This window comes from Oxyura jamaicensis, chromosome 2 (genome assembly GCF_011077185.1).
Source record: "Oxyura jamaicensis isolate SHBP4307 breed ruddy duck chromosome 2, BPBGC_Ojam_1.0, whole genome shotgun sequence".
NCBI lineage: Eukaryota > Metazoa > Chordata > Aves > Anseriformes > Anatidae > Oxyura > Oxyura jamaicensis.
In genome coordinates, this window is record NC_048894.1 from 97,651,018 (window position 1) to 97,666,143 (window position 15,126).

Sequence of the window (15,126 nt, forward strand, 5' to 3'; positions counted from 1 at the left end):
ACAGGAACATTCACACACAAAGTCATGCTACTCCAATGACACTGATAATAAACCTCTTAAAGTTACAAGAGGCCTAAAATCTAAAAAAGAAAGTTACTGATAACCTGAAGCCAAACGGATGGAGAAGGGAGTCACAAAAACATGAGAAACTGGGAAAAACAGAACACTACACAGGTTCCCTCAGGTTTTCTGCTACTTCAAGCTTTAACATCATGGAACATTTCTTCAAAACATGACATTTCTGTGAGGAAATACATGTTTCTTTGGTTAGTGTTCCTCCTCTGAACTTCAGGGCTTGTTTCTGTATCACCAACAAAATTAAAAAATATATATAATAATAATAATGAAAAACTATGAATAAACAAAATCTTTCTCATTGATACCTGCTGGGAAGAAATTATGACAATGTGATGTTATTCAATTTGTCTTTCATTTTCTGACCTCTAATTGTCTTTACTCTGTCTCAGGTGGCCCAAAACAGCCTGGAAAGTTGAATTATATCTCTTAAAGAGACTTAATATAACCCAAATTAAAGATTTCCCAGCTAGGGAGGAGCCCAGTGCTGGGGGTGCTGGGGAGGTGGCTATATTTCCCTGATGACTTGACAGCATTTATGTTCAGTTTTATTGAATGGGGATTTCACCCTATTCATGCTGTAGTGCAGTGAACATGAGCTCACTGTAGCTCGTGAATCTCTGGCTACTTTCTGCACAGTGTGAACAGCTTTTGAAGCCATCACTGTTAAGCTTCCTGGGATGTTTTTCTTGCTTCTGTGTTGAAAGTGTTACTGGTTTAGACTTCAGACAGAAGACACTCTCGGTAGAAATATTTTGAAGACAAAATAAATAAAAAAGAAGAAGTGGAAAGGAGTCAAAGAGGCAATTATTTGTAATTGAAAAAACTATTGATTTTCCTTTTGATACATAGTCTAAATTATCCCTCAAGAAAAGTAGTAATGCATCTTTAAACAGATTTATTGGTCCTAGCTGTAAAAAAGTGGCTTATTTAACTTCAGTGCTATCACACTTTTCTGTTTTTATTTGATACAGAGATGGAACGTAAATGAGGACACTGGAGAGGAGGTTTGATTCAGGGATCAGAAAGATTCCATATCCTAGAGGGCTCAAGGACTCTTCCATACAGATACAAGAATTAAAAAAAAAAAAAAAAAAAAGTAGGATGAGTTATTCCTGTTGTTACAGTGGGGCACATTATCTTTAACATAATACATGACCTGTATGTTTACTCTTCAATGCATAAGGATCAAAAGACATTGTATCCCACCACCACTGTACATCCTGCTGCTCAGAAAAGGTCCCCTGCACCATCAGAGCTTTCATTTTTTCTCTCACTTCTCAATGTGCAGATCTATGTCTCCCCAGCTCCCCAGCCCTTCTTGTCTGTGTCCAAGGAGCAGCAGCCTGCTCTGCTGCACGCCTCTAAGATCAACCATAAAGGTGAGACAACATTTGTGCCTACACATGGCTCCACCACAGGGCACATACACTACTGTTTTCTACTTGATGTGTACAGTCAGATCTGAAGGCAAATCAAATCTGAGATAACACTGTTACAATAAAATAATAATGCATTTTCAGGACTTCATACCTGTCTACCAACCTGCTACTTCTGCAGGCTTGTTTTTTCTTGGCACTCTTAATAGTTCATAAACCAATGTTATGCATAAGGAAAGTCAAAGGCAGAATTACAGTGTGTTATAGTATAAAAAATGCCAAAATGGCTATGATTTTCCAAAGTATAACCATGTGTCTGGCTGGCTAGCTGGACAGGTGGATAGAAGAAGAAAAACTCTGTATTGCTCTATTGCCAGTGAAGCTTATAAAGACTCCAGTTTTGTGCCTTTGAGCTTCAGGTTCAGATTTAGTGGTATTAACAAGGTGCAAGTCACAGCAGAAGTTTACACACAGCAGGACGCTTGATCATGTTGCTATACTCCCAGTACTGTCTCCTTTCCCCACTCTTCTGAGTCTGTTCTCTGGAGTCCAGTGGTATAGATGCAGTCACTCTTCAACCATTCTTCAATAGGAGCACTAACTTGTATCTCTTTTATCCAGTACATATGTATATAAACTCTGTAGTGTATTCATATCTGTAAAACCTCAAATTCAGTTTGGTTAATATGGTAAATGCATTCAGGAGTTTTTAGGGGAGCTCTGATAAACGCTCAACCCACTCACAATGATCTAGTCTCTTGTCCTAAGAAAAGCAGGCAAAAAAGCTAGTCTGCATTGCTAGAAATTGTCTCTTCTATGTATATGCTATGTTGCTATAGAAAGGCTTAATGTAAATATTATGACTTTTACCATACCCTTGCAAGAAGAAAAGCAACTATGCATGTGCATAATTCTCTTTGAAATAATGTATTTCAGCTAGGATTGCAATCCAGTAGGAAAAAAAAAAAAAAAAAAAAAAAGTATAAAAAATTATAAACACAGATGAGGTCACAAATATTTGTTCTAGGAGATGAGAAGCATATCACATTGCTGATATCCCAGCGATATCCCATGTAATATAATACAATGGGCAAATGGGCAAAACACAGTGGCAACAAGGTACTTAAAGTGTTTGAAGACTACATGACCAAAAGGAGGCTCCAGCCAATGTGATGATAACATGTAAATACATGCATATCTGCATGGACAAGCAGCAGTGATGTGTCAGCTGCTGCATTGGGACCCTTGGATGAGACAGGGGAGGTACAAGTACCAGTACTGGATCAGAGGAGACAGGAGAAGGATTATTTATTTATTACTATAACGTTCCATAACAATAGCACTGTGCAAAACAGACAATGAAACAACTCCATGCTCTTTTTCCCTTTCATACACAAGGATCTGCATGCACACTTGCATTCTCTTGACATCTGTGGTGAGTGAAGGCAAAAAGGACTTTTTTTTTTCTTTTTTTTTTCTTTTTTTCTTTTTTTTTTTTTTCCAAAAAGGGAAAGACAAAGCTGAATGCTCTGGCCCATTGCATTATTCCCATTCAGCTGGAGAAATATTAAGAAGAGGATGTAATATAGCTTATAATGATTTGGAGTTATTATCCTTATCCTATACACAAAACAACCTTTCTGATAGCAACTTTACACCACCTTCCTCTGAGAAGGGGTGAGAGGTCAGGCAAAATGAGTCTGTGGCTTCCCTTTGGCCTCATGTTTACTGTGACACTTGTGTCTTGGCCATACCAGGAGTTCAGATAAGGTCACAATTCACCCTCTCTCTCACTTTACCTAGCTAAACCTAGCAGCCCTTAGTCACCAAGGAGGGTCTGACCCAGATTTCCTTCCTTTCTTCTTAGCTTCTTGTCTGTACCTATTGAGCATCTACTCCCCAGGCCACAACTTTCTGAGCCTCATCTCCCTCTCGTGCCAAAATAATCTTATTGCTTTCAGGTCTTTTCCTCCCTTTGATCTCTTCTTCTCTATGGACATATTGCCCTTCTCTTTCTTTTCTCTCAGATCCCCATTTCTCTTTTCCCGTAGATCCTCCAGGTTGATTTTACCCTTCTTCACATCCTCCTATTCCCTCAGGTTTTCCCTTTACATACTCCAGACCCAACTCTCCTTCCACTAGTAGCAGTGGGGGAAGGAACAGGGGAGAAGGTCTACAGCCTTTCCAAATGTTGTGTTGTTGTGAACATTTCCCTTATTGTGCCTGTCTAAAATTTAGTTTATACAGGTGGCAGAATGAAATGTGCCATCTCATAATTAGTCCCACATGCACTGCAGGCAATTTATCATCAAAACAATCAGCAGTCACCATTTGATTCAGTGAATACCAGAGATTATCAGGAAATTGAGCCAAGGGAAAGGAGGAGAATAGGATAAGAGCATTTGGGCTTTGTAAATTCCTTTTTTTTTCCCCCACAAAAATATTATTTTACCTGGAATGTAAATGAAATTGACCTTTACAACCTTTCTTTACCTCTCAATTTGTTGTATTGGACTTTCCTGTATACTTAATAAACTGCTTCAATAACAGCAATCATCACAAACTATTTTTTGCTGGGTAGGAGGGTGTTCCCTTAGCTGAATGTTGCTGCTGTTCTTTTTAGTGATGGTAAGACAAATTATTATCTCAGTTTTTGCAAGAAAACGTGCACAGCAAAATCTGTGCTCTCATTGATACATATAGACATATTAGGGGACACACACACATGCATTCAAGCACATGCACTTTCCCATACATGCATAGACACATGCCTAGCCAGAGGTGTCAAAAACCTCAGGCAAAAAGAGGGGTGGATACAATTCCCCTCATGATAGCTAGGGATGATTATGGTAATATTTACTGCCAGTCCTCACTTCATCACTGATCATTTTGATGGAGAACTCCATCAATTAGTGGAAAAACAGGATACCATCAAGCTCTGAGGAAGTGCTGATATCCAAGCATCAGAGTAATCAAGGTACAGAGGAGAAGCGTTATCTGCAGGGAGATAGCAGTAGCCTTTTGGTCCTGCGTGAGGGCATATATGCATCTACCTTACATTTAGGAAGCATGCAGATGTCTTATCCTCCTGCAAGGCTATTCAGGAATTGATTAGTGAAATGAGGCTCGCTTAACCCCTATCGTTAAACCACACACTAGGGTGTATAGGCCATAACATTGTCTCCAGCAGAAGAAATCATGTAAGGAACCCTGAGGTTTCTCTGAGCTTCTTGCTATACACCAGTTTCAGAAATGAAGTAATGGGGTAAAAAAAAAAAAGAAACTTTTGTCTTATGATGTCCCAAGGACTGCTCAGTGTTTCCCTTTCTGTTCTTCAATAGGTGAAACTTTTTCTTAATACACCCTCTTGTACCTCTTCCTTGTACTGAGCCTCTGCTACAAAACCTCACAAGCCAGCCTTTAAATTTTTTCCACCATATGTTACAAATTGATCATTACAGTCTATGAGTCAAACCGAGTTTACTTTTTAAACAAACGATGTGTCAATAAGAAGAATGGGCTAATGTTAACTTCTATTACCATAGACATGCCTGGAGATGAAGAGTGTTTGATCTATTACTACTTCTTCAGGGCAACTTTCTTTTGCAAGAAAGGCTTGTATTGCTGTGTTCTCTATATCCTCTGCTTCCATTCTATCAATGTTCCTTTTGTTTTAGAGGTTCTTCAGTTAAATTAATATAGTGATCAAAAGCAGCAAACTGAGTTCAGGCTGGGCTTAGATAATAAATCTAGAGTTGCTTGGAAGAGAAATTACCCAGCTAGAATGCATCCTTTGAGGTTAAATTTCACAACAGGTAGGTAGGTGAAGGTCATGTTATTTCAGCCACAATACAGCATGACCTAAGTGATCATTTTAAAATAGTACAATATTTTGTTACTGCTTTGTTGAAAGTCATCTGACTCTTTTATACACTTAGAAGTAGCCAATACGCCCTCCATGTTCTGCTAATTAACACAAAAAGCCAACTGCAAAAAAAATGCTCTTGTATTCCATACCAGACAGTGAAAGTCATCTGTGTCAGTCCCAGATTGCATTCGTACTATACACACACCCAAACACAGGACATAGAAGGCACAAAATCTCTTAAAAGGTGAATGCAAAATAACTTGACTTAATTCCATTTCATTAAAACATCTCCTTCAGAGCTGAAGTGAAAATGGCAGTTTTTCCTTAACTCATAGCTGAAACACAGTAGCAGTCAATGGCTGTACTTACACAGGAATACCAATACATCTAATTTCAGCTTACAGAAAAGTGCTGTTATTAATAATAGCAATAAATGCTCTGTCCATTCTTAAACGTATCAGCAGCTGACCATTGCCCTTCCCTGTCTTCTCACCTCTCTTGAAGTCCTTCTGATTAGTTCCACTACTGTGGACAGTGGAGAGGTCACACAGCAACAACATCTTTACTCCTCTCCATCTAGAGAGAGGCTAGGTAACCTGACTTATGGACACTGGTAGGATATCACTCATATCACACAGAGATTGCCATTTGTCATTGAGGTTTCTTACTCTACCCTGTGGTGTAGAAATGGCCATTCACAGCTCCTATGTTGCCATGTTGGGTGCCCAAAGAACCTCAGTTGTCCACTGTAAAGGGACCTGTCCTAGTCAGACAGTAATAACCTGAAAGGCATTTGAGAAATGCCTCATTTTCTACACCTTTGTAACCTCACTATAACAAGCTGTGCCAATAAAGTACTGCCAAACAAAAGGCATAACCAGAGAAGTCCCATGCTCCCAAGCACACCTAAGAGACCATGGAGACTGTAGAAGTGGGTGGCTCCCCTGCTGTTTTCACACCAGCACTGATGGGCTGTTAACATTGGAAGCAACAATATTTCACCAATGTCATCACTGAACAATATAATATGACAGCATCTATAGAACCGATTAGCATAAATCAACATAATATCCACTTTGCAGCATTACTATTGAAAACTTTCATCTTCAAATAGTGGTGGAGGGGACAATGTATGACAAATTGCAATGATTTTGCTGAAGTGTTCTCACATGACATAGTATGTATGTACAGTATGTGTTTGAGACTGTATACATACACATGCATACTTTAATAATGTGCATAATACTGTAACTATGCCATCAATATGCATTCTCCTTATGCATCCTCCTAACATTAACCTGCCATGTTTTTGTGATCTTTTCTTAAACCTACAGAAAAGACAAATTTCCAGGAGTTACCATATGGAGAGGGGTGGAAAGAAAGGGGGGGTGAGTGTATTCATTTTGATTTCAAAGCACATCAGAATGTCTTGTGGTGCCCAAAGGGTCATCGTGCATAGAGTCACATAAATAGAGAATGCTTAAAAAAATAACTCGAGGTCACTCAGAGTCAGACCCCTAGGTTTGAATTACAGATAAACACATTTCAAAGTGCAAACTTCTGAAATAAGGTACAAGGGAGAACAACCTTACATGGCACTTCCATCAATTTTGATAAAGCAGTTTCAATTTTCAGTATAGTAATTCAAAGGTCTTGTGGCTTTCTGACAACACTGAGCACTCCTTCCCTCCTCCTCATTCTCTGTCCTTCCCTCTAGTGCTCTGTGCACACTCCTAACTTTACTTGTTTGAAACCTGAATGCTTTATCACATCCAAGTGCATTTTCAAGAGCTCTTCTAAATTCTACACATTAAAGGGTGCATTTTCCCAAAGAAGAAATCTGCTTGGAGTTTTGATGGCAAGCTCATGTGGAGGCATGAGGCAAAGTACTAATAAAGAAAAAGTACTGTGCAGCGCATGAGAGCAATTCTTTCCTAAGGGGAAAGACCATAAATACTCTGGACTCTCCAGCAGGTGAGGCAAAGTTTCCCTTTCCTTTATCAGTAAAGATGACAGAAAACCTGAAGAAGATCCTCAAGTGTGATCACTCTCCTCTCCACTTCCCCAAGAGGACACCTACTGCCCAGCACCTGGGGAAGCAGAAAGTTTGCGTTAGGTCTTGTTTGCCACCATATGGCATTGTATCTCTGCACTCCCCCTTCTGATCACATTTAATGCCGATAAGGCAACATTCTTTTTCTTAAAAACAGTCATAACCTGGCTTGGGCATTAATTTGGTTTGCTGTGTTAGTTATGCAACTGTGAAAATGTAGATAGAATATGCATCCCTAAAAGCATAGACAGCTCCTACTTATGTTGATCTAAAAGACTTCTGAGATCATAGTTGAAGGTCCTTCATAGCATTGGTCCATTACTATATGTTTTCTGGGGGTGGAAGACAAATGAGCTGATTCCAAGAGGAAACCATCCACATCTTCCACCTTAACCTGAAGCTAGCCGAGTCCATTATTTCCCATTGAACAACCTCACTTCATTCTTGCTGCTTCCAGGCAATATCATAATATTTCCAGACTGATGAAAATAAGCAATGCCAGCATATCTTCAAACACTACTGCTGTGATATTTCCAACCCATGTCAGTAAGCATTGAGAATGTGTAGTACTGCTCTGAAATGAGTCTCTATTCGCAAGCTTTCTTTGGACAACCTGGTGAAACCTGCTCTGAAAACACTGAGAGTTTTGTCCAAGCAAGGCCTGGAGGATTAGTGTTTATGTGGTACTCCAATAATAACACCAAACCAAGAGCATTATTAAGGGTTAGTTTAATTTTTTTAATGTATCATATAACACACTGCAGAAGTAGCACAAGGTCAAGGCAAATATTCATTATTTAATTTGACTTGAAGCCAAAGTGGTGGTGATGTTAAAGACCACACTTCCAACCCTGAATGGAACTTCCTTTATTCAGTCCTTCCAACTTCATTGAAACTTTCCACTCTCTTTACCTTCTTCCACCTCTTTCTTAGCAAATACATTACAATCTTGGAGGGCCCTGCCCTCTCCCTTTCTTTCTTTCTTTGCTAGACAAATGAGGAACACTCTTAACTCTTTTATAAGCCACATTCCATTTCCATTTCTGCCCTCAGCTGCATCTCAGCAACCCCAGGAAAGTAAAAGTAACAACAGTAATGGCAGAAACTGATCTTACAAATCAGTGTCACTGTCACCTGAATTCTTCATTCCAAATAATGTTGCCCCTCCATTCTTGCACAATAAGAATGTGATTTTACATCAAAGGTAACCATGACAGCATCATGACAGACGTATTTGTTCAGTTGGTGGGTTAAAGCAGTTCTTCAGCACGGTATGCCAATTAATGTTACTACCCACAGACTCTTAAAAAAATCACTATTTCAGTCATTAAAAAGGTGCATCTGAATGCAAGATTTGCTAAGCCTGAGTGCATGTAATCAATAATTTACATATTACTGGATAACAAGTAAAGAAAACAAAAATAACAGCTTCAGTTTCGGGATATATGTAGCTGTCCTATGAAAGTAAATATATTAAAACATTCCTGCTATATTTTATGACTCTATATAAATATCAAAATAGGTTTATAAGTTGAAAATAGGATGTGCCAATTCTAAAATCTCCACTCACAGCACTTCAGCTTATCCAGTTTAATCTCCCAGCTAACAGCATTCTGCAGAGAGTTGCTCCCCTGCTCACGAGGAAACCACATACTTACCTTTCCAATGCCAACGGTAAAAAATCAGCCAGAAAATGCAGACCCGTCAAAACACATTCACAGAGGCTGGAGCTAAGGGGAGTCATCAAGGGAAGTAGGTGCAACATAACCTCTCTATTTGTATAGAATAAGGGGGACTTAGATTAAGCAATTTACTGTGCTGGGGCATTGTGGCATTGGTGCCTTATCCTTCTTCCCTTGGGACTCTGGACATCTGATTCCATGCTTTTACCTGACCAGCATTCCCAACAGAAGGTGCTGGCTGTCTCTTCTTTCCTGGATATAAAGACAGTATGAGGAACTATAGTTTTGCATTCTGTTCTGAAATGACCACATAACTTTGGCATGAGAGGTTAGGTTGCGTCCAACGAGGGGCCACACTGTAAAACCAGATTTAAAAAAGCAATGCCTTCATCAGACATTAAGTGCACTTGAACTTAAAACTCTTGACAGGAACTTTACCAGTACCACAACCACTGACACTTGCCAACACAATCCATTCGTTGGCCTCCTCCCAGCTGCAATAAACTAGAATTTCTGTAACTCCAATGACTATACAGGACTCAAAGATGGCTTTATTAAGCATTTCTGTGAAATGTTCTGTGAATTTCCTCAGGTCTCCCCTCAAGACCAAGAGGAAGCTGGGATCCCAGTCTTTTTCCAGATCTTTGTTTCTCATGAAAGCTGGTGGTGATGAAGTTAATGGAAAGGGAGGGAAAGGAATTGATGAGCTTCTCTTCTTTCCTATCTTTCACTTTGGTAACCTTTTGTTTAGGGGTATGTTCCTTGGACAATGCACAAACTAAGATTGGGTTAACCTTTACAGTCTTATTCTTACTTTGTCCAGAAATCATTCATTTGGTATCAAACAATCTTACTGAGATGACATAAAAAAAAAAAAAAAAAAAAAAAAAAACCTCGGCAGAATTTTATTGGCATCAGTGGATCCATGCTTTTATTCAAGCAAATGCACACTCTAATCCCAAAAGCTTCTTCTGATCCTAAAGGACAAGACCAGCACAATTTATAAGGAATGAAAATTCCTACAGTTCTTCTTGATAGCACCTTGTTACTTCATGAGAAAAGCAAATAGGAAAATATGTATCTAGTGGTCATTCAATGGAACTGGTCATCTTTTAGTTTTCCCAGCATCTTTTTAAGCTACTGTTTTGAATGACAGCATAGCGAAGAGTCACCGTCACCTATGAGAATCTATTTTTGGATAGGCCCTTCCACATGAGGAGTTCAAATCCTTTTCAATCTCAGCTGAAACTGGGGAGTTAAGGTATGAGAGCTCTGTAGGAGGGTGGTGCGGTGTAGCTAAAAGAGTGGTTGCTGATCTGAGCAGGAATCAGGTCACCTCTTTGGGGTGCAACGCACCTGGTAGGGCAGCCGTGGCTCATTCACTGTCAGGCCGCAGTGCCAGGCACTGTAGCCATGCCAGTGAAATCTCCTGAATAGCTTTTCCCCAGACCTTTTCAACAAAAAAATAATAGCAACAACAAGAAGGAAGCAACCTAACTAACTAACTAAGAAACCATAGTGGTTTCCCTCAGACAATTTAGGGCAAATTTTTCTACTGATTGTCTCTTTGCAGCCTACTTTGCCTTTTTGTTGTTGTTGCTGTTTTGTTGTTGTTTTTCTGTATGTTTCCAGTGCTCCTTCTGCACTGGAGATTTATTTAAGGCTGTTGTCTCAGAGTCCCTGGGTGGCTTCCCAGTCCCCTGGGTGTATTCCTGGTCCCTGTACATCTCTTTATTACAAAGAGTGGACCACTGCCTTGCCTGGCCCTTTAAGACTTCATCTGCCCTGCTACTGCTGATCACATTAGAAGCTTGCAATTTAGACACCCCCCACCCCCCCGGAAGTTATCTAGGTCTTAACTCACAGTCCTAAAGTCTATCCAGCTCTATTTTCTTTACAGAGAAAGAAAACTATTTCATTTAAACCCCAAGCTTCCCCTCCCCATAACATTTATGCATAGAGTGCATTACTACTATTATATTCTGAAAATATAGTTATTTCAACAACAACAAAAAAAATCCTTTTTATAAGTGCTTTGCTCCCCTCTTTTTTCTTTTCCCTTTATGTTGCATATACCAACGGGGGCCAACTTTATTTCAGTGTTGACTTGGATTTTGATGAATATGCTTCTATTTCATTTATTCTTTATTTGTGCAAAAGCTAGGCAGTATTTTTTATATTGTTCCCACTTCCTTTTTGATTAAACTGTTATATTTGATTTTCCAGAAATAAAGCAGTGCAGAGATAGAGAGAGAGAAAAAAAATACATCATCTTTGATTCTCTACTGACTCACAGCTCTGTAAGCTCTGACCCAAAAGCCCACCTAACTCACTGGAAATAAGTGCCTGAAGGGAGCCAGCAGAGAGGAAGCTGTTCAGGAAGTGACTACCCAAAGTGCTAACCACAGGAGAATAAGTTTTTTTTTTTTTTTTTTTTTTTTTTTCACCTAAAATTAACCAACCTTCTCAAACAAAAACACTAAACCTTCTACTGTGATAATAAACAACCCAAGTCAGTCCTTTGAAATTGAATTGATGTAGTCAGTGATATCAAAGGCCACTCAAACTTTATTGTCATTATTTAGCAGGTCAGAAAAAAATCCATTCTGCACCATTTCAATGGATGGGCTCTATCCCTGCTCTTTTCTTTGCATGTATCTTTCCAAAGCACCCTTCTTTGTGGCTGATGGTTTCTCACTCTTCATTACATGTTAGATAGAATGTTTGCTGAGCAAAAAGTACTGTCACCTCTGAATCTTAGGGTGTGTATATAAAAACCACCTTTTTTTCTGTGTGCCCACAACAGCTACTTGACAGTAAACTGGGACCTAGAAGGTAACATCTTCAGTAAATCAGCCAGCAACATGAGTATGGTTTCACTGGTGCCATATGCTCAGGGAAAGAAACATAATCCTGCTTATTTGAGCATTCCCGTGAAATGTGGTTGAAACACCTGAGGAGAGGGAACCACGAAACACAACTTTATTTAAGACCATCCAGTCAAACCCTGAAAAGTGAGCATGACCCTACAGCCCTTGCCCATATTCATTCATTCTGCCTTATTCCCTCTTCAGTCTGTCCAGCCTGCAATCCTCACCCTCACCTTGTAACACGTGGTGACTGCTTTGCCAGGCCATCGGTCCCCAGGCCTCTAACTTTGGCTAGAAAGGCAAATGCCAAAGGCAACAGCAAGAGAAACATAAATTCTCACAGAATGGCCAGAGGAAAAGAAAAAGCAGACAGTGAACAGTGAACCCTTTTTTTTTTTTTTTTTTTTTTTTTTTTTTGAGCAGAAAGCTTTAAGCCAGATGAATTGGGTCATGCGCCATCCTCGTGATCCTTCAACAAGGGAATGACAGGCATTAGAAGCAAATTTGGCATGTTCCTAACTATGGCAGTTTGCCTTCTTTTTGCCTGCATCCACCCACCAGAAAGGAACCTTATGATTTTAACCTCAGAAGTGGCAAGGTGAGTATGGCTGCTCATTTGCAGCGTGGCTGCTGCTCCCAGCTACAGCCCCCAGGGTGTGCGAGCACTGCTGAGGCATGGTGGTGGGCTCTCCCATGGGAGCTGGACTGAGAATGAGCCAAGGAGCCTTGCTGAGAAGCAGGGCAGGAGGTGGAGGCCATGCCCTGAGGAGCACCGTCTGACCCAGCGAATCACAGCAACGTGCAGAAATCATGGCTAAGCAGGAGGTAGCAAAGCCCTTGAAGTCCCAGAGCAGATCAGTGGCCAGCAAGACAGCTCAGTTTCCTTCAACTACACCCCTTGCGATGTCAGTCTCCATCCATTTTAAGCTCATTCTGCCCTTCTGAAGAACCAGAAGTGGCATTTGTGCCTTGGATGAGCTTGTGAAAGGCCTCCAGGCCATCAAGCTATCAGCTACCATCAATTGTACTTGGTCTCCTTCGACTCTCTCTCAGTGCTCCCGCATCCCAGGGCCACCAGCCTGCTCACTTTGCAAACAAACAGCCTAAACCGTGCCACCCGCCTGCCCGCTGGTGGGGTAGCCTGCCACTCAGCCAGAAAAGTCACCAGGACCTTACAATAGAAAGTGACGGCCAATTTATTTATTTGCTCAGTGAAAGAACAGAACAGTGGATAAAAGTCACCAGTGCAGAAGTGGAGTGGAGAAGGCCAAGCATCCCCCTGTGCTTCAGTGTGCTCTACATCAGATTTCTAGTTCCCAGCTCCATGATGGATAGTTCACAGGCAAATGGTTGCTAACAGACGTATGTGCATTGCCCTGGTGCTCCTTCTGCAGAATCAGCAAGCAGAGCAAGCAACTGTGGACATTAATAATGCTGCTGCTGCTGTGGCAGTGTCTGAACACTGGCTTGACCAGGCCTCATCTCTTTTTTTTTTTTTTTTTTTTTTTTTTTGGTGGAAGTAGTTTCAGTTTGCAAATGTGGAAATAACTGAAATATGTATTTCCAAGGCTTGTATAACCAGAGAGAGGGTTTCTCAGAGACTGTGACTGAACACCGAGGCAGTCAATGGCAAGTTATTCTTGAACAGTGATTTCTAGGGATCTGATTTCACCCACAGATTCATAGGAAGATCTAACGCTACCATGGGGACAATAAAGCATTTACAACCTGTCTGCTAAGCCTACAAGACAGTTGTAGATTAAGTCACGAAGAAGTCAGCTATCCCACTGTTATGTAAAGCTTTCTGAAAGACAGTGATATACATTTAGCAGCCATTCCAAAATGGGAATATCGAGAGAAAATATTTTTGCAGTAGCTTTCCTTGCAGTTGCCAGCCTCTCTCCCAGTGAAGGGAGCAGTGTTTATGGGACAAGTATTTGCAAAAGTAAGCTTGAATAGCAGTGTCAAAGGGTAATTGGCACAAAAGAGATCCCTACATTTGGAACAAGAGGAATTAAGTTTTCTTAAGCACATTGGGACCACAGAGGGCTTGTTGTTGATAGACCCACAAGTAGTAATATTACCAGGTTCACACCCAGGGTCATAGCATGCAGTGAGACAACAGTTCCTTAGAGCAATGAGAGCAGGGTCATGACTTCTGTGTGCAGCTGATTGATCCTCAGAGTTTAGATCTATTAGATGTATGGGGGAAAAAATGTGTAACTCACAGCATTCATTTACACTTGGTTTGAAAGTTTTCTATTGTGGCAGTGATCACCTTGCATTTCTGCTTTTCAGTTACTGTCTGAAAGCCAGTGGAAGGATTTGAAATTATATATGTCCTTGGGTTTTTATTGGCAGAATGCATTAGTACACAGGTAACATAAGAGGAAGGGTTTTGCAGCTGTTGGTAGTCTTTCTCTTCAAGGGCTCATGTCTGGAGACTGGTCACCAGTTTCCATTCAGCAGGACAGAAGCCTGAAGCCTCAAGAAATGACAGTAAATTGCATGCAGCCACTCCAGGGACTCAGTTCTCAGTTTATGTTTATCATGCCCAAAAGCAGAAAAGTTCATCCAAGTCACATTTCCACCATATGGATCCTGACTCCCACCCACCAGAATGGACTTGAATGTTTAGGACAACCTGAGGCCTTCCATGGTTTAGGATGATCTAAATGAGTCCCTCTGCTGTAGATTTCTGGTGTGACCTGCACGTCTTTTCTGATTCTAATGTTCAGTACAAACTGCCTCAGTTCCTGGTAGCCTCCTGCCTCTTTGCCACCTGAGGGAACCTTACATGAGGAGTCATAGTCAGTTGCCTCTTTAGAGTTTCATTTGTATTTTGGAGGACAATGGAAAACATCCGTATTCGGGGTTTTAGAAGGAGCCCATACCTCCCATATACAACCTTAAATAATTCTACTGTGCTTTCTGGAAATACCTTAGAGGTTCAGCAGAAGTTGTTCTGGACCTTGGGAAAGCTTTGAGCCACTTCAGGGTGCATTGTGTAATGTCCTGGGCACATCCCCTTGAATTTCTCACCAGGATTACACAACAAGAAGAAACTTCTCTGTAAATTTTGAATAATTGCAGAGGTAGGGCCATGGGAGTTTGGTTGTTGTTAAGTGAATGCAGCAATCAATAAAGCTTGTAGTTACGTACTCTCCTACCAAGCCTCAGTGAATTCAAGGAGCTCCCT

At 40.6% G+C, this 15,126-nt stretch overlaps 1 long non-coding RNA gene across 1 annotated transcript in view; it reads right to left on the minus strand.

Moving 5' to 3' along the window:
• The window catches only part of LOC118161338, a 63,697-nt gene extending 54,675 nt beyond the window's left edge, over nucleotides 1–9,022 (minus strand). The window contains exon 1 of the long non-coding RNA XR_004747955.1: nucleotides 8,946–9,022. This is a non-coding gene — a long non-coding RNA (uncharacterized LOC118161338). The remainder of the gene's footprint in view (nucleotides 1–8,945) is intronic.
• Nucleotides 9,023–15,126: the final 6,104 nt, after the last annotated feature.